At 40.7% G+C, this 26,368-nt stretch overlaps 1 protein-coding gene across 8 annotated transcripts in view; it reads left to right on the top strand.

The window, feature by feature from the left end:
- tanc2b (tetratricopeptide repeat, ankyrin repeat and coiled-coil containing 2b) overlaps positions 1 to 26,368 on the top strand; it is a 473,655-nt gene that overhangs the window by 197,924 nt on the left and 249,363 nt on the right. For all 8 annotated transcript variants that reach the window (XM_051936364.1, XM_051936365.1, XM_051936366.1 and 5 more), the window contains exon 3: positions 10,737 to 10,802. The gene's annotated coding sequence lies outside the window, so the exon portion shown is untranslated. The remainder of the gene's footprint in view (positions 1 to 10,736; positions 10,803 to 26,368) is intronic.

The following is a 26,368-nucleotide window of genomic DNA, read 5'->3' on the forward strand; positions in this document are numbered from 1 at the left end:
TGTGTTGTAGAAATGCCCAGGTGTTGTTCTTCTGTTACATATCCATAACACATTTTTACATATTTGGGTTTCTTTAAAGTTGTTGCATATAAGTGTAGCTGTTTTTGAATGTGCTCATGTAACAGTTTCAAGTTAGTCTTTCAGTTTATTTTTGCTTTATTACAAATATAAATAAACTAGTCATTTAGCCCGTTACAATAACGGGCGCTAGAACAGTAGTGCATAAACATTAGTAGGAACAGTCTATATTAAATGGCAAGGGACTTTGACCTCATTCTTTTTGTTGGTCGTATTTTTCTTTCTTTCAGCCTTTCTTTTGTTGATGTTTACTTGCTGAGCTGACTGTTCTTCGTGGGCTGCCGCCGTGTATTGTGTGTCTTTAATTTTCTGTGACAGTAATACTGTCTTGTACGTCCACTGGCTTAACGTCCGTAATATACCTTTAATTTTCTCTGGCGGTAATACAGGCGTGCGCATCGGTAATATGCCTTTAATCTCCTCTGACAGTAATACTGGCTTGTATGTGGCTGTAATATGAGTCCACTGTATTGTGTACCTTTAATTTCCTCTCGCAGTAATACTGGTTTGTATTTCCGTAAAACGCCTGTAACTTTCTCTGACAGTAATATCGCATATCGCACCGTGCCCCGCGCATGCGCACTTCACCAGAAGACGCACACAGGGATTTTATTAAAGAGAATATTAAGCTTAATTCCATGTTTTTTTCATATAGTGTCCATTTTATGAAATTATGACGATTGTTTGTGTTAGTCCTGGGTATGACGTTAAACTGCATCTGGCCCTGCAAGCGGTCCTCCAACTTGCAGGGAAATCATGGGGGTTGGTGGCAGGATTGGCACTCCAGCCACCGTAAAAATACCTCACACATCTCTAAGATGACAGAAAGGACTCCTTTTTGCTCTCATGAAAATCTTTTGGTACCGCTGGTTTGACTTTGTGTTGCTCATGGAGTCCCCAATGAGGCACATTACCTGCATTGTGAGGGAGCGTCAGTTACGGCACTACGGCCATGTGACGCGTTTCCCCGAGGGTGATCCAGTGCGTAAGAGCCTCATTGTTGGGGACCCGAGTGGCTGGGCCAGGCCAAGGGGTCGCCCATGTAACACCTGACTGCGGCAGATAGAGGGTCATTTCCAGAGGTTGGGGACTGGACCACGTGTGTGCCTGGGGGGTTGCCATCCAGGATCCTGAGTTGTTTTGTCATGTAGTGGGTGCGGCAATGCTCTGTACCAGTGCATACTCCCCAACTTGATCTTGTTTGTGAAAAATGGCACTGACAGTATCTGTACAAATAACACAGCACAGTTTTAAATATTCTACTGTATATGTCCGGTGCTCTATTTAGGGCACATTTTTTAACATTTAATTGCTTTAAGGGGTCAGAAACTGGATAGACAGATTTTCTGCATCTTCAAATTATTGTCCCATTTGCTTTTTCCATTTCAATATTGCATTGTTTGGCGAGTCAGACCCTTTTTGGTAGTATGGTAGTATGGGATCTATAACAGGAACCAGCTCAGTCCATCACAGGGCACGCTTACACTCACTCTTCTCTACCAGTCACCCTTTGAAGGCATGGTGAGGACATGCAGACATCACTGTGAAAGAAAATGTAACTGCTTACAAGCTATTAAGGGTTAAAAGAGATTTTGCTATAATGGCAGGTTATTCATACAGGTGTCTGTCATAAGACAGGGTACAGTAAGCTGACATAAGACAACTTCCTTTTTTAGGAACGTGCCTGTTAGACACAGGAAAGATGACCTTTCCTTCTTTATGGGCCCCTCTGACACGAACACAGAAAAAAAAGAAACAGTTGGCCAGTTTACGCAATATAAAATGAAATTATTTAGATGCTCTTTCATAAGTAAGGGCGAGGGAGAAAAATGAATATAAAAAAGCCGACAAAAAATGTGAAATTTGCTCTTCTGCTTTGCAAAGTATGAATCCATGTACTCATCTGTGACTGAATAAAAGCTGACTGATTGAACTATTCCTGTTTTCCACGGAGATCTCCTTCCACTTCACATAGACTGTGACAAGGCTACAACAAAGCCTCTGGAGCTGTGTGGCAGGAGTGCTAGCCTCATTATACTGTGTCACTCACTCTCAGAACATGTCTGAATTTAATAATGTAATAACTCTCCATAAATTCAGCCCAGTTTACTTGTTTGTGCTCATTAGGGTAACCTAGTAATTTCTGAGTCTGAAAATAGGCAAATGAGTGCACAGTAAGATAGATGGGCAGATGTGAAAGGCACTATATCATAGAAAGAAAGAAACAGAGAGTTTTGAATTGAACTTTATTAATCAATAATTAACAAGTCATTTACATTTTCGTAAGTTAAACAAAGAAAAACCCAACTCACCCCCAAACTGAAACCAATATCTAATTCACATTTCAAATAAGTAAAATCAGCTCATTATCCTCAGCTCTTCAAAAAGTGCCTCATGAACACACCATCTTTCCACAAAAGAATTTACATTTGTGGTCGTTTTGTAGAATTTATATTCTAAGTACACTCTGGTTTTCACAAGTCCCTGAAATATTCTTACCATGTCACATTACCTATTTGACTTGATTTTCTCTTTTTTCAGCATATAAACAGCCACCTTGGCCTGTCCAATGAGGAAATTCCCTCCTGATTATTCTTATTTCCGGTAACAACATAAATAAATGCACAATCAATAAAAGGCAAGTTAAGAACACAGCAGAGAATATTTGAAAGAGGTCTAAGTCTACAACAGAAAAGGAAACGGTGGAAGACGTTCGCTCTCTCTCTGTCTACAGAAAGGTAGTCCGTATGGTCAATATCTCTGAGACAACGCCTGATCAGTGCTGGTATTTTACAACTAAAACATCTGATTCAACCGCAGCCACTTAGTTGGCTGAGTGCAGAGAAGGTGGTTGCAGCTTTAGGTTTCTGCTCTTTGTGCACAGCAGAAAGTTTTTTTGCAGCATATTTTTTTGAATATACCTTCAGCAGCTAAGGGTTTGTTATAAGACTATTTCAAAGCCTCAGATTATGTAGAGCCCTTGTCTGCTTTTCCAAATTTGTTACTTGGTGCCAGAGAGAACATGATTGGGGGTAAACTGTAGAACACTGATAAATACTGAACATCTTCCTTTTGACTCTGAAGAAGGTAAGGAGCTGTATAAAGTGTGTGTTCAAGTTTTGATACCAATCCCAACTATGCAGATACCCTGATACACCCTGGAGGGTTAAGCTGGGAGGGGAAAAGTATGTCGGCCCCATTTGGGACAGTCTGTACAGGCCACCATTGAATAAGAGAACTGGCGATCTGCAGTGGAGAATTGTACACGGGACTGTGGCAGTTAATTCTTTTTTGTCTTTAATTAAACCCAACATCTCAGAAAGAAACGATGAGGAAAGAAAGAATGAATGAACTGTATTTGTGAAAGAACTCTATTTGTGACCGGGGGTAATAAATATATATATATATATATATATATATATATATATACACACACACAGTAATCCCTCCTCCATCGCAGGGGTTGCGTTCCAGAGCCACCCGCGAAATAAGAAAATCCGCGAAGTAGAAACCATATGTTTATATGGTTATTTTTATATTGTCATGCTTGGGTCACAGATTTGCGCAGAAACACAGGAGGTTGTAGAGAGACAGGAACGTTATTCAAACACTGCAAACAAACATTTGTCTCTTTTTCAAAAGTTTAAACTGTGCTCCATGACAAGACAGAGATGACAGTTCCGTCTCACAATTAAAAGAATGCAAACATATCTTCCTCTTCAAAGGAGTGCGCGTCAGGAGCAGAGTCTGTCAGAAAGACAGAGGAAAGCAAACAAATCAATAGGGCTGTTTGCTTTTAAGTATGCGAAGCACCGCAGCACAAAGCTGTTGAAGGCGGCAGCTCACACCCCCTCCGTCAGGAGCAGAGAGAGAGAGAGACAGAGTTTGTTTTTCAATCAAAAATCAATACGTGCCCTTCGAGCTTTTAAGTATGCGAAGCACCGTGCAGCATGCCGTTTCAGGAAGCAGCTGCACAAAAGATAGCAACGTGAAGATAAGAATTTTTAGACGAGCGTCCTTATCATCTAGGTGTGCGAACAGCCCCCCTGCTCAATCCCCCTACGTCAGGATCAGAGAAAGTCAGCGCAAGAGAGACAGAAAAGTAAGCCGGGTAGCTTCTCAGCCATCTGCCAATAGCGTCCCTTGTATGAAATCAACTGGGCAAACCAACTGAGGAAGCATGTACCAGAAATTAAAAGACCCATTGTCCGCAGAAATACGCTAACCAGCAAAAAATCCGCGATATATATTTAAATATGCTTACATATAAAATCCGCGATGGAGTGAAGCCGCGAAAGGCGAAGAGCGATATACCGAGGGATTACTGTATATATAGTGGTATATGGCCGGCCGTTCTTCCCGGCCAATACCCCCACACTGCCAGATGGAGCCCTCCCGGCAACATGGAGGTGCCCCGAATTCCAGCAGGGCATCATGGACCTTGGAGTTTTTCTTCACAGCCCTGCTGGATACCGTGGGGGCCGCCAGGGGACTCTGCAGGGAGGCCCAGGAACTTGTACTTTTCATATAACCTGGAAGGACATCGCAATCACGGGAACGGAAGAAATGATATACTTCCGGGCTGAAGAAAAAGAGGAGTTTTCACCTGACCCGGAAGTGCTGGGGAATCACAGAAGCACTTCTGGGTTAAGATATATAAAAGGACTCTGGGAAATCCCAGCAGGGAGCCGAGTTGGGAGGAAGGGTGACTGAGCTGCTGGGAGATGTGGAGGATTATGATTATTGTGTATTTGGGATTATTATTGATTTATTATTAAGTATAGTGGAGGTGCTTGTGCACATTATTTATTATAATAAAGTAAACATTTGGACTTTTATCTGGTGTCTGAGGGTTCAAGGGGTCAACAGAGCCCCTTATCTGTCACAATATAAATTGTGAAACCCAAGGGTATGTACAGGCACCCTAGCACAGACAGACAGGAGACAGGTTTAACACCCAGCACACAGTTTATTTACAGTGCACAAACCACCAACATGGCACCAAGACACAGTCCCTTCTCTGCTGCCAGTCCATCCGCCTCCACTCCTCCTTAGGCTTTGTCCTCTACTCTGGCTGTCGAATGGTGGGGACTGGACCCTTTTATAGGGCCGGAAGGACTCCAGGTGCCCAACGAGCTTCTTCTGGCCACACTTCGTGGTGTGGCGGAAATGTGGCCAAATAGGGCCCTGCCAATGTCCATATACTCCCTGGGATTGGCCATGGGTCCCAACAGGGTTGAGCTTCTATGCTCATGACCTGTGGCCTCGCTACAACCCAAGGGGCTGCTACCCTCTGTCGGTATGGGGGAGAAATGTTCTTAAAAATACACTCTCCCCCCAGTCCTTCCATGCAACGGAGGTCCCGGTTGGGTAAGGGCTCGAGCTGTCCGCCACAATTTTTATATATTTTATATATACGGTATATATGCGGATGGTTGGGGGTCCTGCCCAGCCTGGTCGCCTGGAGGGTCCTGTAGAAGAGCAATGTCTTCCCCGGGCCACAAGAGCAGCCGTCCTTGTTATCATGGGGGCCACGGAAGCAGAGCTTGGAAGCTCATCTCGGTTGGGGCCCGTGGTCACTGCCTGGGGGCGCCTGGATACTTATGGAGCCCTGGAAGGCAGCACTTCCACCGCACCAGGAAGTGCTGCCGGAAAAAGATTGTAGGTACGCCCAGAGTGCTTCCAGGTGCAAGAGCAGTGCTTCCGCCACACCAGGAAGTGCTGCTGGGAGAAGATCAGGAAGCACCTGGAGAACATCCGGGGGAAGTATAAAAGAGGCCGCCTCACTCCAGCAGGGTAGCCGGAGTTGGGTGGAAGTGGACAGAGCTTGCCTGGGAGGAGTTGGAGGCGATAGAGAGAAGAAGAAGAAGAAGAAGAAGGAAGTCTAAAGGACTGTGTGTTGGTGATCACTGCACTGAGGGTTTGGTTTGTAAATAGGGGTTGTAATTAAACGCGTGTGTTTTAAGACGTTCTGGGTCTGCCTGTGTGTGTTGGGTCCGAGCATTTCCACTATATATATATATATATATATATATATATATATATATATATAATACACACACACACACCCAAAAAAAATGTAAAAAACAGAAGAGAATACTGATTTGTCAGTCACAGTGAGACATTATGCTGGTGCATAAGGGAAACATAATTTGTAAAAGTTGTTAAAAGGAAAATATTTTAAAATTCATAAATGTATGCTGGTGTTTTGTTTTCTTAAGTTTTTTTGGAACTAAAAGTTGAGTTTCCAAAAGAAGAAGGCACCATACCCAATTCATTATTGCCTCACTAGCATTAACATTGGCATGCCATATATTTGCCCGACATTTTCCTTCCCTAATCCATCAGTTTCCTGAATTTTTTTGCACATATTCACATCTAGAAAATTTGTGGCAATTTTCCTATATCTTGATGTGGGACATTTCAAGATGAGCTGATACACATAGCCTTTACATGTGAATGTACGGTAAATTTCTTGCCAGCCTATGTAAGCAAGAGGGGATACTTATACAATTGCAATGTGGTTAGGTTGTTTGCTACCACAGCCGGTCTGTGATAAGATACAGAGAATTTTGTATTCTGATAAGCTTCATTTTGTTACCCGTATTGTACTCAACTGTTTGATCAGTTCTGTTAGGTCTGCACATGTTATATCAGCCTCAATTAGCCCCTTTCACAAACTGTTGGTTTGCATTTACTGCATAGCCCTTTAGCGTGCTCATTTCAGAGTCTCTTATGTTTGATTTTACCCAACGTCCCCCACAGAGACACAGTTCCTTTGGTACCTGCCTACCTTCTTTAAATAGTGTAATCTGAATGAACAGCATGATGCTGGAATTGACTAAGCAGTGATTTATAGGGGAAGGGGTCCATCCATTCATTCATTTTCTGCTGCTTAGCTGTGTTCAGGTCATGGGCACAGCACTCTTGGCAAAGATGCCCAGATGTCTGATTTTCCTGCCAATGCCTCCAGGGGGATACTGAGGTGTTGCCAGGCCAGCCAGGAGATTTAATCCTCCCAGTGTGGATCCCTTTCTGTATTTGCATACTTGAACATTATGTTATAGCTTCTGATTTTTGGGGGAAAGTTCATTATTAACCCTATAGTTCCTTCTTAGGTAAAAGCTGATGAAATATCATATCTTATGCATACAGAAATGTTTGGATGTTTATATGTAATATGAAAATACAATATGTGTGCATAAAGTAATTAGCCTGTTAGACCACAGTGTTCACCTATGGCTACTTTGGAAGCATATATATATATATATATATAGTGGAACCTCGGTTTGCGAGCATAATTCGTTCCGGAAATGTGCTCGTAGTCCAAAGCACTCGTCTATCAAAGTGAATTTCCCCATAAGAAATAATGGAAACTCAGATGATTCGTTCCACAACCCAAAACTATTCATATAAAAATGATTAATACAAAATATAAAGTAAAAATACATAAAACAAATTAACCTGCACTTTACCTTCGAAATGAATCATGGCTGGTGTGAGTGAGTTTCTAAGCTCTTGTGAGATTCCACCCAACAGGACGACATGCGGAAGAGCGTCCCAAAGCAATCGCAGTCTCCCAGTGCTGTAGCAGTTCGCCGTAAAAGCGAAACCGAAAAGATCGCAGACATGCTATAAGTGCTTGCCATCAATGGGTGATACAAGGAACAAGAAACATTATAAATGTGCAAGGCACAGTACTACTTGGCCATGACCCCGCCTGACTGCTGTGTCTGTGTATAGGAGAGTGGCAGATCCCGCTACAATAAATAACCACACTGCTGCTGTTTCAAGCTGAATAAAGCTGGTGGTGCAAGACGGGGACTCGCACGTCACAGCATACACACGCGCGCGCACACACACACACACACACAGTCACAATGCTGTAGTAAACAGTATACACTCGTACGGATGTTGACTATATGAGTGAGGCACGCCAACTCAGACGGAGAATAGGAGATGATTGCCCACAATCCTGCAGCACGAGAGAGAAGAACCATCTGCTCAGTTGTGATCACATGACGCTCAGCAGACAAAGCGTATACATACTACTCGTATTGCAAGATGTCGCTCGTTTGTTAAGTCAAAATTTATTACAAATTTTAGCTCGTCTTGCAAAACACTCATAAACCAAGTTACTTGCAAACCAAGGTTCCACTGTGTGTATGTATATATATATATATATATATACAGTGGGTACGGAAAGTATTCAGACCCCCTTCAATTTTTCACTCTTTATTATATTGCAGCCATTTGCTAAAATCATTTAAATTAATTTTTTTCCTCATTAATGTACACACAGCACCCCATATTGACAGACAAAAAAAAGAATTTTTGAAATTGTTGCAGATTTATTAAAAAAGAAAAACTGAAATATCACATGGTCCTAAGTGTTCAGACCCTTTGCTGTGACACTCATATATTTAACTCAGGTGCTTTCCATTTCTTCTGATCATCCTTGAGATCACCTTCATTTGAGTCCAGCTGTGTTTGATTATACTGATTGGACTTGATTAGGAAAGCCACACACCTGTCTATAGAAGACCTTACAGCTCACAATGCATGTCAGAGCAAATGAGAATCATGAGGTGAAAGGAACTGCCTGAAGAGCTCAGAGACAGAATTGTGGCAAGGCACAGATCTGGCCAAGGTTACAAAAAAAATTTCTGCTGCACTTAAGGTTCCCAAGTGCACAGTGGCCTCCATAATCCTTAAATGGAAGACATTTGGGACGACCAGAACCCTTCCTGGAGCTGGCCGTCCGGCCAAGCTGAGCTACTGGGGGAGAAGAGCCTTGGTGAGAGAGGTAAAGAAGAACCCAAAGATCACTTTGGCTGAGTTCCAGAGATGCAGTCAGGAGATGGGAGAAAGTTGTAGAAAGTCAACCATCACTGCAGCCCTCCACCAGTCAGGGCTTTATGGCAGAGTGGCCTGTCGGAAGCCTCTCCTCAGTGCAAGACACATGACAGCCCGCATGGAGTTTGCTAAAAGACACCTGAAGGACTCTGAGATGGTGAGAAATAAGATTCTCTGGTCTGATGAGACCAAGATAGAACTTTTTGGCCTTAATTCTAAGCGGTATGTGTGCAGACAACCAGGCACTGCTCGTCACTTGTCCAATACAGTCCCCACAGTGAAGCATGACGGTGGCAGCATCATGCTGTGGGGGTGTTTTTCAGCTATAGGGACAGGACGACTGGTTGCAATCGAGGGAAAGATGAATGCGGCCAAGTACAGGGATATCCTGGACAAAAACCTTCTCCAGAGTGCTAAGGACCTCAGACTGGGCCGAAGGTTTACCTTCTAACAAGACAATGACCCTAAGCACACAGCTAAAATAACGAAGGAGTGGCTTCACAACAACTCTGTGACTGTTCTTGAATGGCCCAGCCAGAGCCCTGACTTAAACCCAATTGAGCATCTCTGGAGAGACCTAAAAATGGCTGTCCACCAACGTTTACCATCCATCCTGACAGAACTGGAGAGGATCTGCAAGGAGGAATGGCAGAGGATCCCCAAATCCAGGTGTGAAAAACTTGTTGCATCTTTCCCAAGAAGACTCATGGCTGTATTAGCTCAAAAGGGTGCTTCTACTAAATACTGAGCAAAGGGTCTGAATACTTAGGACCATGTGATATTTCAGTTTTTCTTTTTTAATAAATCTGCAACAATTTCAAAAATTCTTTTTTTTGTCTGTCAATATGGGGTGCTGTGTGTACATTAATGAGGGAAAAATTAATTTAAATGATTTTAGCAAATGGCTGCAATATGACAGAGTGAAAAATTGAAGGGGGTCTGAATACTTTCCGTACCCACTGTGTATATGTATATATATATATATATATATATATAATGTATGTATATATGTATGTATGTATATGTGTATATATATATATATATGTATATGTATATGTATGTATGTGTGTGTCTGTGTGTGTGTGTGTGTCAGGAAGCACAGATGATAAAAAAATGATTGGACTGGAATAGAAACTAACTAGCTAGCAAGTGAAAGTTGGAGGCTTGTTTTTCTATTTTAACTTCACCAAAAAACATCACTTTGAAACCACTAGCAGCAGTCCTTGGCGTAGCCACTGCCTCTAATTGACATCTTAATGATCAAATGCTGGTTTACTTTGTGAGAGATGTGACTGACTATACTTCTTGTTGAGCTATGTGTGCTGCCACTCCTCTGTCGAACATTTCCCATAAAATTTTCTGAGGGGAGATAGTCGATCTGTCTTAATTTTATAAGGTGCCTTATGTTGTTTAAAGTTCTTCTCAAAACCAGATTCTTCCGACTTTGACATATGCATTATCAATTTGCATTTCTTCAGCTCTGAGGGTTGCAACCATCAAATAGAAGTAGTAAGCTAGAGACTAGTGGCAGGTATTGCACTGCCTTCCCTCTGTTATGTGGAGATTGAAGAAGAAGAGGTGAATACAATAAATAACAAAGTACATTTCCAGAATAAGTTGTCTGTGCATTATTTTGTCACTTAGTGCTTAACACACACACATGTAAAAGCAGGCTGCGCTGAAAACTTGTTGAGTAATGAGGCAGTTCAGCTTTCCTTATTCTTCAAATGACAGACTCTTACCTCTGTAACGGACTGATATTCTTAACTTTGTTGCTGACTTACCTTTTTGTTTTTTCTCAGTGTCACTCTGTTGTATGGAGGGAAGACGCTGTACACTTCAAGCTGATTATCTCTACAGATTTCACAGTAAGTCTCAATTCCTGCTCTTTTTAGCAAACCAGCCTCCATTGCTTTTCTTGTATTTAGGGTATGCAACTGAGGTGAAAACGAGAATTTGTGAGTGTGCTTTGCCTTTGGCCAGAGGAGCTGATGTGAGCAGCGTGCACTAGAGGGCTCCTTGGGACTGATTCTTCTCATCCACCTGCTTTATAAAAGGCTTTCATTCTCCTCCTACACTGAACCAGCCTCAGTCTTGTCTGTACATTAAAATATTTAGTACTGAAACCACCCACAGTTTAAAAGTATTATCCTGCTCCCACTTTTGTCCTTTCCTAAACCTAAGTGGTACTTAGAACTTATTTTTCCTCTCCCCCTGCTTCTGTACCATTTCTAAAGGTTTCATACCCATTCACTCCTGCTGAAGTAATGTAGTCCAGCCTCATCTCACCAAGAAGTTGCACAGTAGTGTCCTACGGGAACCTTTAGTTGTCACAGTGCGTGGAGAACAGTAACATGTCTGAAATTTTTTGTTTTTAGTTACCCAGTCTCTTCAACAGTTTTGTCTAGAGCAGGGGCCCCCAACTCCGGTCCTGGAGGGCCACAGTGGCAACAGCTTTTCATTCTAACCCTTTTCTTAATTAGTGACCTGCTTTTGCTGTTAATTAACTTCTTTTGAATTAATGTTAATTGACTTGTTTTTTAAGATTTGTTCTCTTGAATTTCTTCATTGTTCCTCTGAATTGCTTCATTTCTTTCCTTAAATGGCACCCAAACAAAAATGAAACGTGAAGTGAGGGAGCCAACAGAAGACCAGCTAACTCAGGGCCTCAAACTCCAACCGATTTCATTCCAACCAGTTGGTTAATTAGACTCTGATTCTTGTTGTTAATTAAACCCGTTCTTTAATTCCACGGCTTGTTGCTGCTCTCATTGTGCAATAGCAGACATTTCCAAAATTGTTGATTTTCTCTTTTCTGAGAGCACACTGTTAGAATGTTTTGAGAGCCTGAGCGGATCAGCAAGCCCGAGACCTTCATCTTTCTTTATTTTCAGATACTGTATGATCAGCACAGTTTTGCTGGTCATGTTTTGGCTCATTTTATATCTCATTATGGTTTGGCTGCTAATTAAGGAAAAAGAAACAATTAAGGGGGCTGGGTCTTCAAGAACAAGTCAATTAAAATGAATTCAAAAGAAATTAATGAGCAGCAAAAAACAGGTCAATAATTAAGAAAAGGGTTAGATTGAAAACCTGCAACCTCCGCAGCCCTCCAGGACAGGAGTTGGAGACCCCTTGATAGCAATTCAATAAATCATCATATTTATATTTTATTATGTGAAGAACAGCACAAAAGTGATCAAATATTTTTCAAGAAAATGTTTTTGCATCTAATTGACTGTGAAGAAAGGATGGGAAATATGACTTGCGAGTTACAGTTTATATTTTGTGAAGTAAAAGAAGAGGGGAAACAAACATCATGAAGTGGGGGGTGTGCATTGTACAAGAGTAAGGCCAGTCCCAGCCCTTAAAGAATCAATCGTGAGAAAATGAAGAAAAATGTCAGGGAGACGGTGGACACATAAGACCAATTTAGTGAGGGTGGAGTGGTGGCTCTGAGGCTAAGGATCTGCGCTGGTATCCCGAAGGTTGCCGGTTCGAGTCCCCGTCAGTGCCAAAAGAGATCCTACTCTGCTGGGCCCTTGAGCAAGGCCCTTAACCTGTAATTGCTCCAGGGGGCGCTGTACAATGGCTGACCCTGCGCTCTGACCCCAAGGGGTATGCGAAAAAACTAACAAACACTGTTGTAAGTCGCTCTGGATAAGAGCGTCTGCTAAATGATGTAAATGTAAATGTAGTGAAGTATTGGGAAAGTCCTGAACTGAAAGAGATGACTGGGGGGAGACACCTAAAGCAAAGCACTTTTAAGGGGTGATTAATGACTTGGGATTGAGAATTAGGATATTTTTTTTAATGAAGGGTCTATATTTTTTACAGTATTGTACTCTCAAATTGAATTTAAGGTTTTAGGCAGATTTTTTAGACCAATGATGCAATTAATGTGTGGGCAGCAGGGATAACTAATTGCTGATATATTTTGTACAGATACTACTGGTGTGTTTAAGTTTTGGCTTTCCTAGAAAAAATTTGAATGAAAATTAAGACATTAAAAGGTACGATGTTTCGACATGACATGTTTTACTAGGCTAGCACTAACATTTATCCTAGAGTGCTTCGGGTGGCGGCGGCAGCACGTGGGCGCAGTGCACTTCTGCCTCACAGTAAGGAGAGCAGGGTTTGTAGCCCAGTTTCTCACTGCGTTCAGCTTGCATGTTCTCCTCATGTGTGCATTGGGTTTCCTTTGGGTTCTCAGGTTTCATCTCACCATCCAAACACATACACATACACTTAATTGGCCCTGATGTGTGTTTGGTGAGTGGGTGTTTGTGAGTATGCATGCAGTGTTTGCCCTGCAATGGACTGGCACACTGTTCAGGGTTTGTTCCTGCCTTATACCCTATTCTAGCTGGGGTAGGCTCCAGCACCCCTTATGACCCTGGTGTGGATTAAGCTGGATAAATATGACATGACATGCTTAAGGTGTTGCAGATATAAACTGATGATGCTTGTTTTTAGAACATCACTGCGTATTGGAGAAATTCCTAAGGACTAGAGGCTAGGAAATATCCTGTGATATAAGTAAAGGCTGATCAGACCGACACAGTTAACAATGGCATTATCATTATCAAGTAGTGTGGTAGATATTAGGATGCTTGAGACCTTCAAAACCGTGTGTTATTTTGAAGCAGAAAGACAGGAATGAAGGACGGAAGGAAGGAAGCAAGCAAGCAAGGAAGGAAGGGACAGAGAGATGTAGGGAGGGATGGAGGTTTGGGTGTCCGCAGAGGGAAATTTAGCTTTGTACAGAAGCTTTTTAAATAAATAAGTACATAACCAGATAGATAAATAATCGTTTATATATATATATATATATATATATATATATATATATATATATATATATATATATATATATATATATACACTCTATGAACTGAACACACACCAGAATGACTAAAAAGGAAGAAAAATTTGGAAAGAAAGCCTGTGACTTGGCAGCCTTAGTCCCAGTGAGGTGCTATACAGCATTGTATTGCTGTTGGTATAAAGTGTTTGTTGACTGAAAGTCCTCAGTGTTAGTGTGTCAATGAGGATGTGCAGCATTGTTCATAATGGCACTCAGTTTTGTTTTCATTCTCTCCTCCTCTGTGACCTCCAGGGGGCCCAGAGTGCATCCCATAACTGAGCCTGCTCTTTTAATTAGCTTGTTAATTTGGTGGTCCTCTCTTGAAGTGATGTTACCAGCCTAGCACACCACACCTCCCATCACAGAATTGTAGAAGATGTGAAGGATGTCACTCCCCACAATAATGGAACACAGTCTCCTTAGGAAGAAGAGCACGCTCTGCCCTTTCTTATATACTGTAGTTCCTCTGTGTTAGGTGAATAGGATTGCCGAGTTTTGGGGGCTTAATGGCCTGTTCTCATCAGAATTGTTCTAATATTCCACAAGCATAAAACTTTCCTTTTCATAACCTAAGAGCAGTTAATCTACTGTGTTTAGTCCCCAAAACATAGCATCGAGTTTTCCTGCACTCAATTTCAATTTATGCCATTTGTAACAGGAGGAATTCAATTCTGATCTAGTTTGTGTTATTAGAGTTCATGATTAAAGTCCACCACACGAGGGTATGCGCTTTCTAGAGATGCGAGACAGCACTCCCGTACTATAATGTGGTGCTTTTTTTTTTTACTTGGTAAATTACTTGCAGAAGAAATTGAAAAGTTGTATATTGCACCCTTAATAGCCAACCAAATAAAATCAGAATCATCCACCAGGCCTGGGTTAATGGAAATAAAATCATTCTAATGAGAGACAAGCTTCTGGCAGAAATTGGCATTTTGAAGTAATGAGTTGTTAAAATGCCAGTGGGGGGCCTGAGAGGGGAGTGACAGGAGATAAAGTTTTAAGAGAATACATTTATTATCTGTCAGAGAGTTCGAAATAATTTTCATGTCTGTAATAAAAGGAGTAAGCAGTTGGGAAGCGTATATGTAATCTAATGTAGAATGAGATCAGTAATGGAGGGAATAAATAGAATTTTCAGTGGCAGGTAGGTTTAATAAGATGGTAAGGAGTCTGCTAAAAGTCAGAGGGAGATTTACAAATATTGTGAATAGATTATGGGGTGTGATGATGAAGAGGTAACGAGGGAATTTATCTACCTTAGGATTCATAATTTCATATTTACTCATTCCACAAATGATTACATAGCCTTTAAAGTTCAAAAATGTGTTTAGTGAGAAATAACCAGATCACAGATTAGTAGACTAGAAAAACCTTCCCTTGCCGTGGAAATTCTAGGGAAAGTTAAATGCGAAGGTGTCCTGATAGCCCCTTTACACTTGGTGCCTGGAGGCGGATCTGCCATATAGTGGTGTGGGAGACCACCTGCCATGGAATACCCATTGTGAGTAAGAAAGTGAGCAGTGAGCCTGCTGGGTTTAAGTAACAGTAGACAACATTATATATAAAGGCCAATATAGAAAAAGGAGATGGAGGGCATCGCCAGTGGTGGCAGGCTGTATTTAGGGACCAAAAAAAAAAAAAAAAACTGTCCTGTGGGAAGAATGTTCTGATGCATAAATTAAAGTGGAAAGAACCTGAAGGATATGTTTTTGGTGACCTCTGCTCCTTGCTTTGGAACAACGAGAAAAGAGCTTGAGGTTTGCAAAGTACCTGTACATAAACAAATGAATATTACTATGCACAGTTACAGTATTTGATTTACCTTAATGTTAATGCCTTACTCTCCTGAGGTATGAATTGCATATTTTAGGTCCATGCCTCCAAGACATTTTTCCTCCCACCCATCTTTACCCCTGTTATATGGATACCACTTTAAATGTACCCATGGGGCTTTGGCAAGTTTTGAACTGTACGTACAAGAGACTCTTGTAAACAAGCAACCTTTACACATGGCCACACAAGAGCAGAACTCGGCAGATGCCAATGCATTTCATTATTTATGTTGCTAATGGAAATCAAGAGAAGAGATGTTGTGAAAAAGTGACAGACAACATTGATTTGAGTGAGTTCTTAAAGCTGTCTCTTTGAGAGCTGCTGGTGTTATGAGAGAGCTGATGTTATTTGTGATACAGGAACAATACTTTACATTCCATGCTTTCATGCTGATTCAGTTTTGCCAAAAAACATTTTTTGGAGATTTCCACAGATACTACAATATACATGACTTACTCTGACTTGGAGCTTCTTCGGTTTCCTTGAACACGTTCAGGTTATCTTCTATGTCCTCCCTTCAACCCAGCTGGAAAGAGTCTCCATGTGCAGGTGTGAAGCTAACTGGAAAGTATGCAGACATTTGTATGTTAGGAATTATTTTTTGTAATGTGGTTAATACATGTAATAGGCCTTTGGTGTACAGATGAAATTGGGATAATACGTATCATATATTTGACACAATTTGTCATTGTTCATTATTTTGATAAATACTTAATACAAGTGGAATGGATATTCAGAAGCTCTCAGAAATACTGTATGCAGTGGGTTACTGAAATGTAATCACGAAAGCTTATTGAAACAACCGGCTACTTTAAACTGATGTTGTGTTTGCAACTGTGGAAACTACTACTATTACTACTACTGCTATAACTATATTTTAAATGAATGCTTTTTGCTTTAGTGCTTAGTTATTCTTATGCTAAAGAAAGAAAATAAGTTTAGAAACATAAACAGAGCAGAAGTGTGTGTGTGTCACTCTCTTCATTCTATAAATATATGTGTGGTTTTGTTCAAATTATTTCTTAATGAGGAATTATTTTTTCTCAGAATAAATTTACTTCAGCTAAATGGTCAGTTTCTTTCAATTTTTTTTCAGTTTGAGATTAAGGTTTTCTTTTTATAACCTCTTTTACTCGTCTTTATCAGGAGTGTCAATAATTGAGGAGGGAATAATGTACGTGTGTGTGTGTGTGTGTATATATATATATATATATATATATATACACACACATACACACACACACATATGTGGCAGCATGGTGGCGCAGTGGGTAGCATTGCTGCCTCGCAGTTAGGAGACCTGGGTTCGCTTCCCTGCATGGAGTTTGCATGTTCTCCCCGTGTCTGTGTGGGTTTCCTCCGGGTACTCCGGTTTCCTCTCACAGTCCAAAGACATGCAGGTTATAGGTGCATTGACGATTCTAAATTGTCCCTAGTGTGTGCTTGGTGTGTGTGTGTGCGCGCGCGCCCTGCGGTGGGCTGGTGCCCTCCCCGGGGTTTGTTTCCTTCCTTGCGCCCTGTGTTGGCTGGGATTGGCACCCCCATGACCCTGTAGTTAGGATATAGAGGGGTTGGATGATGGGATGGATATACACATATGTGTGTGTGTGTGTATATATATATATATATATATATGTTGTGACAGGATACGCCTTGACAACACAGGAAAAGGTTTGGGGCAGCCACTTGTATATTTGAATAAGGCTGCAAAGAATTTAAAATTGGTAGTACAGTTGTGTACAGGTTGAGTCCAAAACAGAACTGGTATTTAAGGCAGGTTAGCAGAAGTGACGTCATCGTGACCAGAACAGGAAACAGTGTCATCGGGGCCAGGCAGAATTTCCCATGTTTGGTCTGCAGGAATAAAAGAAAGAGGTTTACTGCACCCCACCACCTCCTGGCTTGGCATAGAATTACCTTCTTTTGGTCCTTTTAGCTGTCTCCCTTACGCATGTGTGTGACAGTGTATATACAGGGTGTCCATAAAGTCTGTGTGCAATTTAAAATAGTTGTAACTTTGTAAGTGTATATGATAGAATTTGTTAAAAGGATCAGAAAGCTTGATGTATCTAGTTTTGTTTTGTCTTTAGAAGTTTTATTTTTGCTGTTATTTGGGGAACTGAAAATCCTCATGAGTCTGTTGAACATGAAGGAGATTCTCCGAAAGTTAATGTGTGGTGTGCTTTGGGAAAAATCGAGTCATAGGGCTATTCTTTTTTGAAGAGTGTGTTGTTAATGGTGATAGCTGTTTTAGAAATGCTGCAAACTTTATTCCTCAACTTGAACAATTAGGGCGGATAGAGAATACAGTGTTTCAACAAGATGGTGCTCCTTGTCACTTTGCTTTGCATGTTAGACAGTTTCTACATGAGAAATTCCCTAACAGATGGATTGGAAGAGCTGGACCATTTTCTTGGCTGCCATGTTCGCCAGATTTGACTCCATTGGATTTCTTTTTATGGGGACATGTGAAAAATAATGTTTATTCAACCAAACCTCAATCTTTAGAATACTTGCAAGCGAGGATAACTGATGTGATTGCTGGTATTGCTGAAAATCCGCTTGAAAATGTTTTCTAAGAACTACAGAATCGTATTACCCTTTGTATTAGTAATGATGATGGACATGTTGAAAATTAACAAGAACAATAAAAAAGTGTTTCTTCTTTCTAATTCTTTTTACAGATTCTTTCTATCACATATGCTTACAAAGTTACATCTATTTTAAATTGTACATGGACTTTATGGACACCCTGTATATATACATATCAAGGACTTATAGTTTTTAGCAGTTAAGAAGTCATACAGCAGTCACCTACATGGGAACTACTGTGGTTAAACATGTTATTAATCGAGAGACATGTTGCGATTAATCTTGACTAAATATTTTAATCATTTGACAGTTGTAATATATATAAAACACATGTATGTGAAAATAGTAATAATATTGATTTCGGGTGTTCCGTTCTTCTCATCTTTCTAAAACCTCACGTCTGGCTGAACGTGTTAATCTCGTGCATACTCATACACAGACACTCTCTGACTTAGTATAGAAGACCAGAGAGGTTTCTCTTAGAGGATGACGACTGCTGAGGCCAGTGACATACAAGAAGAAATGTGCACAGGGCTGTTGAAACTAACTTATATGGACAAAGACTGGGCAGGATTTTGTTGACAAAGGTTGTGGACTTTGTCCATTGTTGCCCAAACAAAATTAGAAGGAGAGGAGAAGTGACTGCAGAATGTTTGTCTGCTCGTTCATATTTCAGGACGCACATGGAAGCAAAGCAGTGAGTTCTCTTTTCTTTGGGACCCTCTGGAGAATAGAATAGTGTGCTAAAACAAGGATTGAGATGTGATGGGAAAGCTCAGTGATGTCGGTGCTGCATGAGCAAACGCAGCAGTTTCATTATCTTCATTGCCTGCTGTTGATTATGCGCAGTGATGCAGTCAAATTTCTTTACTCTGTGTGATTTGCATGAGAATGGATGCAGAGGAACTGTTTGATTTGTGAGGGTAATTAGCTTTACTGAAAGAACGCTTTGAGGAGCAGAACTGGTGTGCAGATTACGGTGTACTGCATATATTTGCAGCACTTTATCTGTTTATGACCCAGCTTTTCATATGCCTCAGCTCCTGTCTGACAAATTAAAGCATACTTGCAATCACAAATCTGTAATCGAATGCCCTATGTGTTAATAATCCGAGCAATAGCAGGGTGAAGAAGGTAGCTGTATGACGGCAGTGTATGTGGAGCAAAGGTTTTTTTTTAAATTGGCTTTCATTTCAATAGCATTTTCACCTGCAGTTTCATTTTCAGTTTAGTTGTATGAATGTCCAGCTATTTTTATTTTAGTTTTTAATTTTGGTGTAAAAAACAGTTTTTATTTTGAGAGAATCATTTCAATTTAGAGTTCATTTTTAATTTCCAAAATGGCTGTGTGATGAAAATTAAGTAATGAACGCTGTGCCTACATAACACGAGAATTGTTAAAACATGCAGATATGCCCATAAAAGGCTTTGTAATGCTGCAGTTATCTATGCACAGAGTTATCCTTTGAGCACTGGATAAAGTGTGCCACTTGCTCCGTAGCAGCGTCCTTCTGTTCAAGGAGCAGTCTGTTTACTTTGGCAGCACTGCGCATTTTAAACTTCACAGTACCTTATGAAGGTGGGTTATTCACAAGACCTGCTAAACACTCAGTGATGAATTAAAGTCATCATCATCAGGTTCTTCCATGAGAACCCTGAATACCATGAGGACTGATTGAGGTCATTTATGTTAGGTAGAATGCCTAGAGGGGGCTGGGTGGCCTCGTGGCCTCGGAACCCCTGCAGATTTTATTTTTTCTCCACCCGTCTGGAGGTTTTTTTTTTTGGTTGTTTTTTCTGTCCTCCCTGGCCATCGGACCTTACTGTTATTCTATGTTAATTAGTGTTCCCTAATTTTAATTCTTATTTATGTCTTTTTTCTCTTTCTTCATCATGTTAAGCACTTTGAGCTCCATCATTTGTATGAAAATGTGCTATAGAAATAAATGTTGTTGATGTTGATGCAGCGCACTTTTCTCTTTTTTTGTATTCAGTTGATTGAGGTGACCAGACATCAGCTTTAAAGTTGTTGACCAGCATATCCTGTTGTTTTACCTCCTTTGGTATGTTTGTGTTGTTTCGTCAGGCCACAGTCCTCAACCCCTTTATAGACTTCTTTATCAAAATAGTTTAAGAGTGTTTTTAAATTTGACAGGTTCTTCCATTTTAATTGTGATCCACATACACAATTGCACCCTGCAGGTGTGACATTCACAATACTCTGCCCATTTGACAACCAATTCATGGCAGTGTTCAAAAACAAGTTCTGTCCAGGCAGCTGAGTTGTATGCACATTTTAACCATAGAGTGAAAAAGGAGGGACGGTCAACACCAATATTCCCTGTAAAGACCAGGTTGGCATGAGTACGAGTTTATTTATTGCATTACCATTTGAGTACTAAACGTTTTTGAACCCAGTGAGACTTTCTCACCCCAACACTCCTTTTTAGTACCTGCAGTTGAGTTGCATCTACATAAGCTACAGATAAAAACAACTTTATCACGCACAAAGCAGCACTGCAGGATGACACGCTGACAAGCCAAAAGCAGGCTGTATCAATCAAACGTGTGAGGTGGCTCTTTTGCTTTTTCGACATTTGTTGAAAGTTTATTTGTGATTTTACTCCCTCTACTGAACGAGATCCTAACTGGCACAGTCAGTACCAAATAATTTACAACGTTGCATTTTGATTTACCTTTTCTGGCTGTACTTTTCATATTGTTACAGTTGTGCTTGAAAGTTTGTGAACCCTTTAGAATTTTCTATATTTCTGCATAAATATGACCTAAAACATCATCAGATTTTCGCTCAAGTCCTGTAGATAAAGAGAAACCAGTTAAACAAATGAGACAAAAATATTATACTTGGTCATTTATTTATTAAGGAAAATGATCGAATATTACATATTTGTGAGTGGCAAAAGTATGTGAACCTCTGCTTTCAGTATCTGGTGTAACCCCCCTTTGCAGCAATAACTGCAACTAAACGTTTCCGGTGACTGTTGATCAGTCCTGCACACTGGCTTGGAGGAATTTTAGCCCATTCCTCCATACAGAACAGCTTCAACTCTGGTGGGTTTCCTCACATTAACTGCTCGCTTCAGGTCCTTCCACAACATTTCAATTGGATTAAGGTCAAGACTTTGACTTGGCCATTCCAAAACATTAACTTTATTCTTCTTTAACCATTCTTTGGTAGAATGACTTGTGTGCTTAGGGCCGTTGTCTTGCTGCATGACCCACCTTCTCTTGAGATTCAGTTCATGGACAGATGTCCTGACATTTTCCTTTAGAATTCTCTGATCCATATTACTAACCGAGAATGGTAAACCGGATGGCAAGGACGCAGGTACACGGCGATGGGACCATGAGACGTACCGCGCAGGCGCGTACAGCGCACGTCTCATAAACCACAATCAAAGTCGTATCCACCGCGCACGAAGGAGTCATGGCCCAAAAACGAAAGAGCTCAACTGACGTGAATGAGAAATGAAGCAACAACGCGCCCATAGCTAACGACTAACGACACAGCCACACAAAAAAGAGGATTCTGTGCTGCAGCCCAGAGTCAAACGAAAGAGGCTATGGAGGCCCCACAGGTCCACAAAGATAGTACGGAAGGCGTGGGAAAGTACGAAAGGCAAAGGCGCCTACACAGCATAGTGAAACCCGACATAGTACGGAAGGCGCAGGCGTCACCGCCATATTGTGAGTGGCACTACTGCGGAGTGAAGGCGTAGGCGTCACCGCCATATTGCGAGTGGCACTACTGCGGAGTGAAGTTAGGAATAATGTGCTGCCTGGGATTGTACAAACCGCTGAACGCTGTACACCAAAGTCAAACACAATACGGCTCAACAATACAAACACGAGCCCACCTGGATAAGATCAATGAACGCAGGCGCCTACAACGCGCGTCTGAAACTGCAGAAGCAAAGCAGGCACGGGTTCAAAACGAACGAGCTCGACTGACGGATATACAAACACGAACCCGCCTGGATAAAATCAATGAATGCAGGCGCCTACAACGCGCGTCTGAAATGCCGCGGGCAAAGCGGGCACGGCTTCAAAACGAACAAGCTCGACTAATGTATTTCAGGATACCCAACGCCGGGGGTAGGCGAGTGAAGCGAGCAGGGGGCGAAGCCCCCTTGTATAATTCAGAATTCATTGTTCCATCATTGAAGGCAAGCCGTCCTGGCCCAGATGCAGCAAAGCAGGCCCAAACCATGACACTACCACCACCATGTTTCACAGATGGGATAAGGTTCTTATGCTGGAATGCAGTGTTTTCCTTTCTTCAAACATAACGCTTTTCATTTAAAACAAAAAGTTCTATTTTGGCTTCATCCGTCCACAAAACATTCTTCCACTAGCCTTCTGGTTTTAGCAACTTTAACTGGTTTCTCTTTATCTACTTTTAGGACTTGAGTGAAAATCTGATGATGTTTTAGGTCATATTTATGCAGAAATATAGAAAATTCTAAAGGGTTCACAAACTTTCAAGCACAACTGTAACAATATGAAAAGTACAGCCTGAGAAGGTAAATCAAAATGCAACGTTGTAAATTATTTGGTACTGACTGTGCCAGTTAGGATCTCGTTCAGTAGAGGGAGTAAAATCACAAATAAACTTTCAACAAATGTCGAAAAAGCAAAAGAGCCACCTCACACGTTTGATTGATACAGCCTGCTTTTGGCTTGTCAGCGTGTCATCCTGCAGTGCTGCTTTGTGCGTGATAAAGTTGATTTTATCTGTAGCTTATGCATTCTCAGCCATTTTAGTTGTGAATTGAAAATAATGTGTGCTTTATCTGTATTGTTATCACATATCGCCACCCCATTGATAATCTTGTGCGGCCCCCCCCCCCTTATAAATTTGCCATTGCATTCTTGGTTGTTTTATTTACATTTGTAATTTTTACTGTCACTAGTAAAGAGGTTGTGGATATCAACAGAGTTCTGTTTTCATGTTATTTTTTATTTTATTAGACAGATAGATAGAACTTTATTTGACCCCAGGGGGAAATTTGACATTTTGTTGAAGCTCATTGAAATAAATAAATAAGCGAGTAGGTAAAGTAAGTAAGGAAATAAACAGATCACATAAACATGTGCTAATGTCTGAATAAACACCAATATGAATGAAAAGGAAGAAAATTCAAAAGAAAGAACACTCACTTAGCAGTCACAGGCACTGTAAGGCACTATATGGGTAAATTGCCATTGGTATAAAGGATCCCCAATGGCATTTCCTGATGCACGTCTAATGAATAATTTGTTGGCTGAAAGTCTTCAGTAATAATCGATTCAAATTCTAATACTTTTCTGCATGTTTTTTTGCTAATATGATTCTCAAATGACATACTGCAGTATCTTGAACTGTACATTTAAGCAGGCAAACTCAAAGTTGCCTTAGGGAAATAACACCTCTTGGTATTTTAGTATATAGAAGATTTAAGTAATTTTGATATTTTAAACATTATTTATTAAAGTGACTATGGTGTAGCAGGTGCCACATCCCCATTATACTGTATATAGTTGAAGCATGAGTGCGGAAGAGAAGAAAAAACAACGGTGGCTAAGGGAGAAGAAGGCAGGAGAAGAAAAGAGCCGTTGCAGGTGTGAGCGAGCGAGAGGGAGAGAGCAGGCGCGCTGGTTAGTGCTGGCAGCTGGGAGGAGACCCCCTGGCATGGGTGTTTGGCTGACACTCAGTGTGGGGGCTGAAAGAAGCGGTAGCTCCTGCTGAGTACTTTAGAGGAGCAGGAGTCACCGGGAGTAAGGACAGCTTGCCACGGAAAGCAGAGTGGGAGTTGGAGGCTTGGGAGGTTGAGCCCCAGTGTAAGTACCCTGGCCCTTGGGGAGCCCAATTCTCGGTCCGGAGGGATGAGCTCTACGTATCCAGGGGACAGAAGCCACCAGTTAAAGGAAAAAAACATCAGGTTTTTAAAAGGGGACTGTTTCCAGCCTGTTGTTTTTAACCTCGTTTTAATTGGATTTATTTATTTGGATTATTTTAACCTCCACTTTTATTCACCCTGTTTTTATGAATCATTTATTTATGGATTTTTTGAGCACTGCACTATGGACACTGTTTTTGGTTTTTGTTTGTTTTGATCCTTTTTAATACAAGCACTTGCACCTTTTGCACCATCCCTTTGCTCAGTTTGATTTGCCCCCATCTGCCAGTTCATCCGGTTACATTACCGACGGTGGTGGGTTCAAGAGACTCCCAAACAGGAAAAGGGAGCATGGAGCAGGACCAGAACCGTCACAGTGACTTGTCTATTTAAACTATACAAGCATGGACAATTTCATGAATTCATTTATTCAGCAATTTGCACAGAAAAAGTGAATGTTGCTCATGACAAGGAATTTCAAAAATTGCACAAGCATCTTATACCTGCATCTTTTTTTATGGCATACTATATAAAACCAGATTATTAAGAATTATATGAACATTGTTTTAAATTGTTACAAATCAAACCTGTGTGTTTGTATCAGTATCTAAAGACAGAATCATGCGCTAGTTGTGCAAAAATGACTACTGGCCAGTTACTTGGTTTCATTCAAATAACAAGTAGTGTTTTTCCATCCATCCATCCACTCATTTATGAGTGAATCCACCTAACCTGATAGAATTAGGCAGAAGGCAAAATCAAACCCAAAAATATAAAGTCATTTTATTTATTTATTTTTTTTAAAGAAAAAACAAAAATAATGATGAGGCTAAAAGAAGAAAAATATGCACTAGTGTCATTCAGCAAGTCAAGAAAAAGTTTATGCTTACAATGAACCGAGTCTGATGAGAGGTAGCCATCGTTAAATCATAAGTTGATGTTCATATCATAAACCGGCAAGCTCGACAGTTCTTTATTTAATGCATTTCGCACAGATGTTTGTTTGTGCATCTTTAGAGAAAACAGCCTTTTCTGTCTTTGAACAGTTTATACTTCACATATCACTGCTTTTTCAGAATAGTCCACTTGTTACAAATTTAGTTTGCTTGATGGTGGACCTGATTCATTCTAAACTGCCATCTCTTTGACTCTTATTTGATTTAACATGTTGAACTCAGTTCAGCTGTAAATGCTTTCTTTTTAAATTAATTTTATTTATTGATTTTTTTTGTTTCATTGAACTTCACCGTGAGTCACAAAACAGTTACTGCAAAGCGAATACAGTACATTTTTACAGTAAGATGAGCATAAAACAGCTTAACTTGGGCCACTTCAATGTCAGTTTTTAAAGGATCTCCATACCAAGTTTAAATAATTAATCACTGAGAGGAGAGTCACTGGTGTTTTTCTGAGTGGAATTCTCCTGACCAGCTTCTTTGTGTACCACTGGAAAATGTGTGATGGAATTTAAGTTTGTGTGTGCTATAACGGTGAACATCTTAGTAGGATGAGTGGTCACTGGCATTTTGTTTACTGTATATACTTGCGTTTAAGTTCTCCTGTGGATAAGACGAGCCTTGATTTTATCGTATAATTTCCGGTATTTTATAATGTCGGTCGTATAAGTCGAATGCGGAAAACTCACGCTATTGGCCCAAGAGATTACGATATGCTAGTGCCCACCTGAGAGAGTAACCATGGAGCACACGGCCTTTTTCTTTTTTCTATATATTGTGCCTATGTGACCACACCGTGATACCCGAACTATTCCAAAGTGACGTTTGTACACTTTTGTGTTTTTTGTATCTCACACCCTCATTCACCTTTACTGTAAGATAATCCGTTATCTACGATGGAGTGTTCGATCTGAAGAAAATATGAAGCTGGTTTTAAATTTAAAGTCATTGAAGTGGTGAAGGAAATTGGTAACTGCGCTGCTGCAACAAAATTTGGTGTGTCTGAGAAACTGATGCGGGATTGGAAGGGAAGATTTGAAAAAAATAAATGTGTCGCATTTTTGAATGGGTGTATAAGTCGGGTCTGATTTTATGGTCAATTTTTCGGGTTTCAAGACCCAACTTATACACGAGTATATGCGGTAATTACAAAAACAGAAACAACAGATTTTCATTTCCATCCATTTTTTAATTTCAGTTTTTGAGTTTAGCTTTCATTTTTGTTCAACCTTTTAGTTTTGTTTTTATTTTGTTTATTTTGGTTGTTTTAGTTTGTCTTTCTT

This window comes from Erpetoichthys calabaricus, chromosome 14, assembly GCF_900747795.2.
Source record: "Erpetoichthys calabaricus chromosome 14, fErpCal1.3, whole genome shotgun sequence".
Lineage (NCBI taxonomy): Eukaryota > Metazoa > Chordata > Cladistia > Polypteriformes > Polypteridae > Erpetoichthys > Erpetoichthys calabaricus.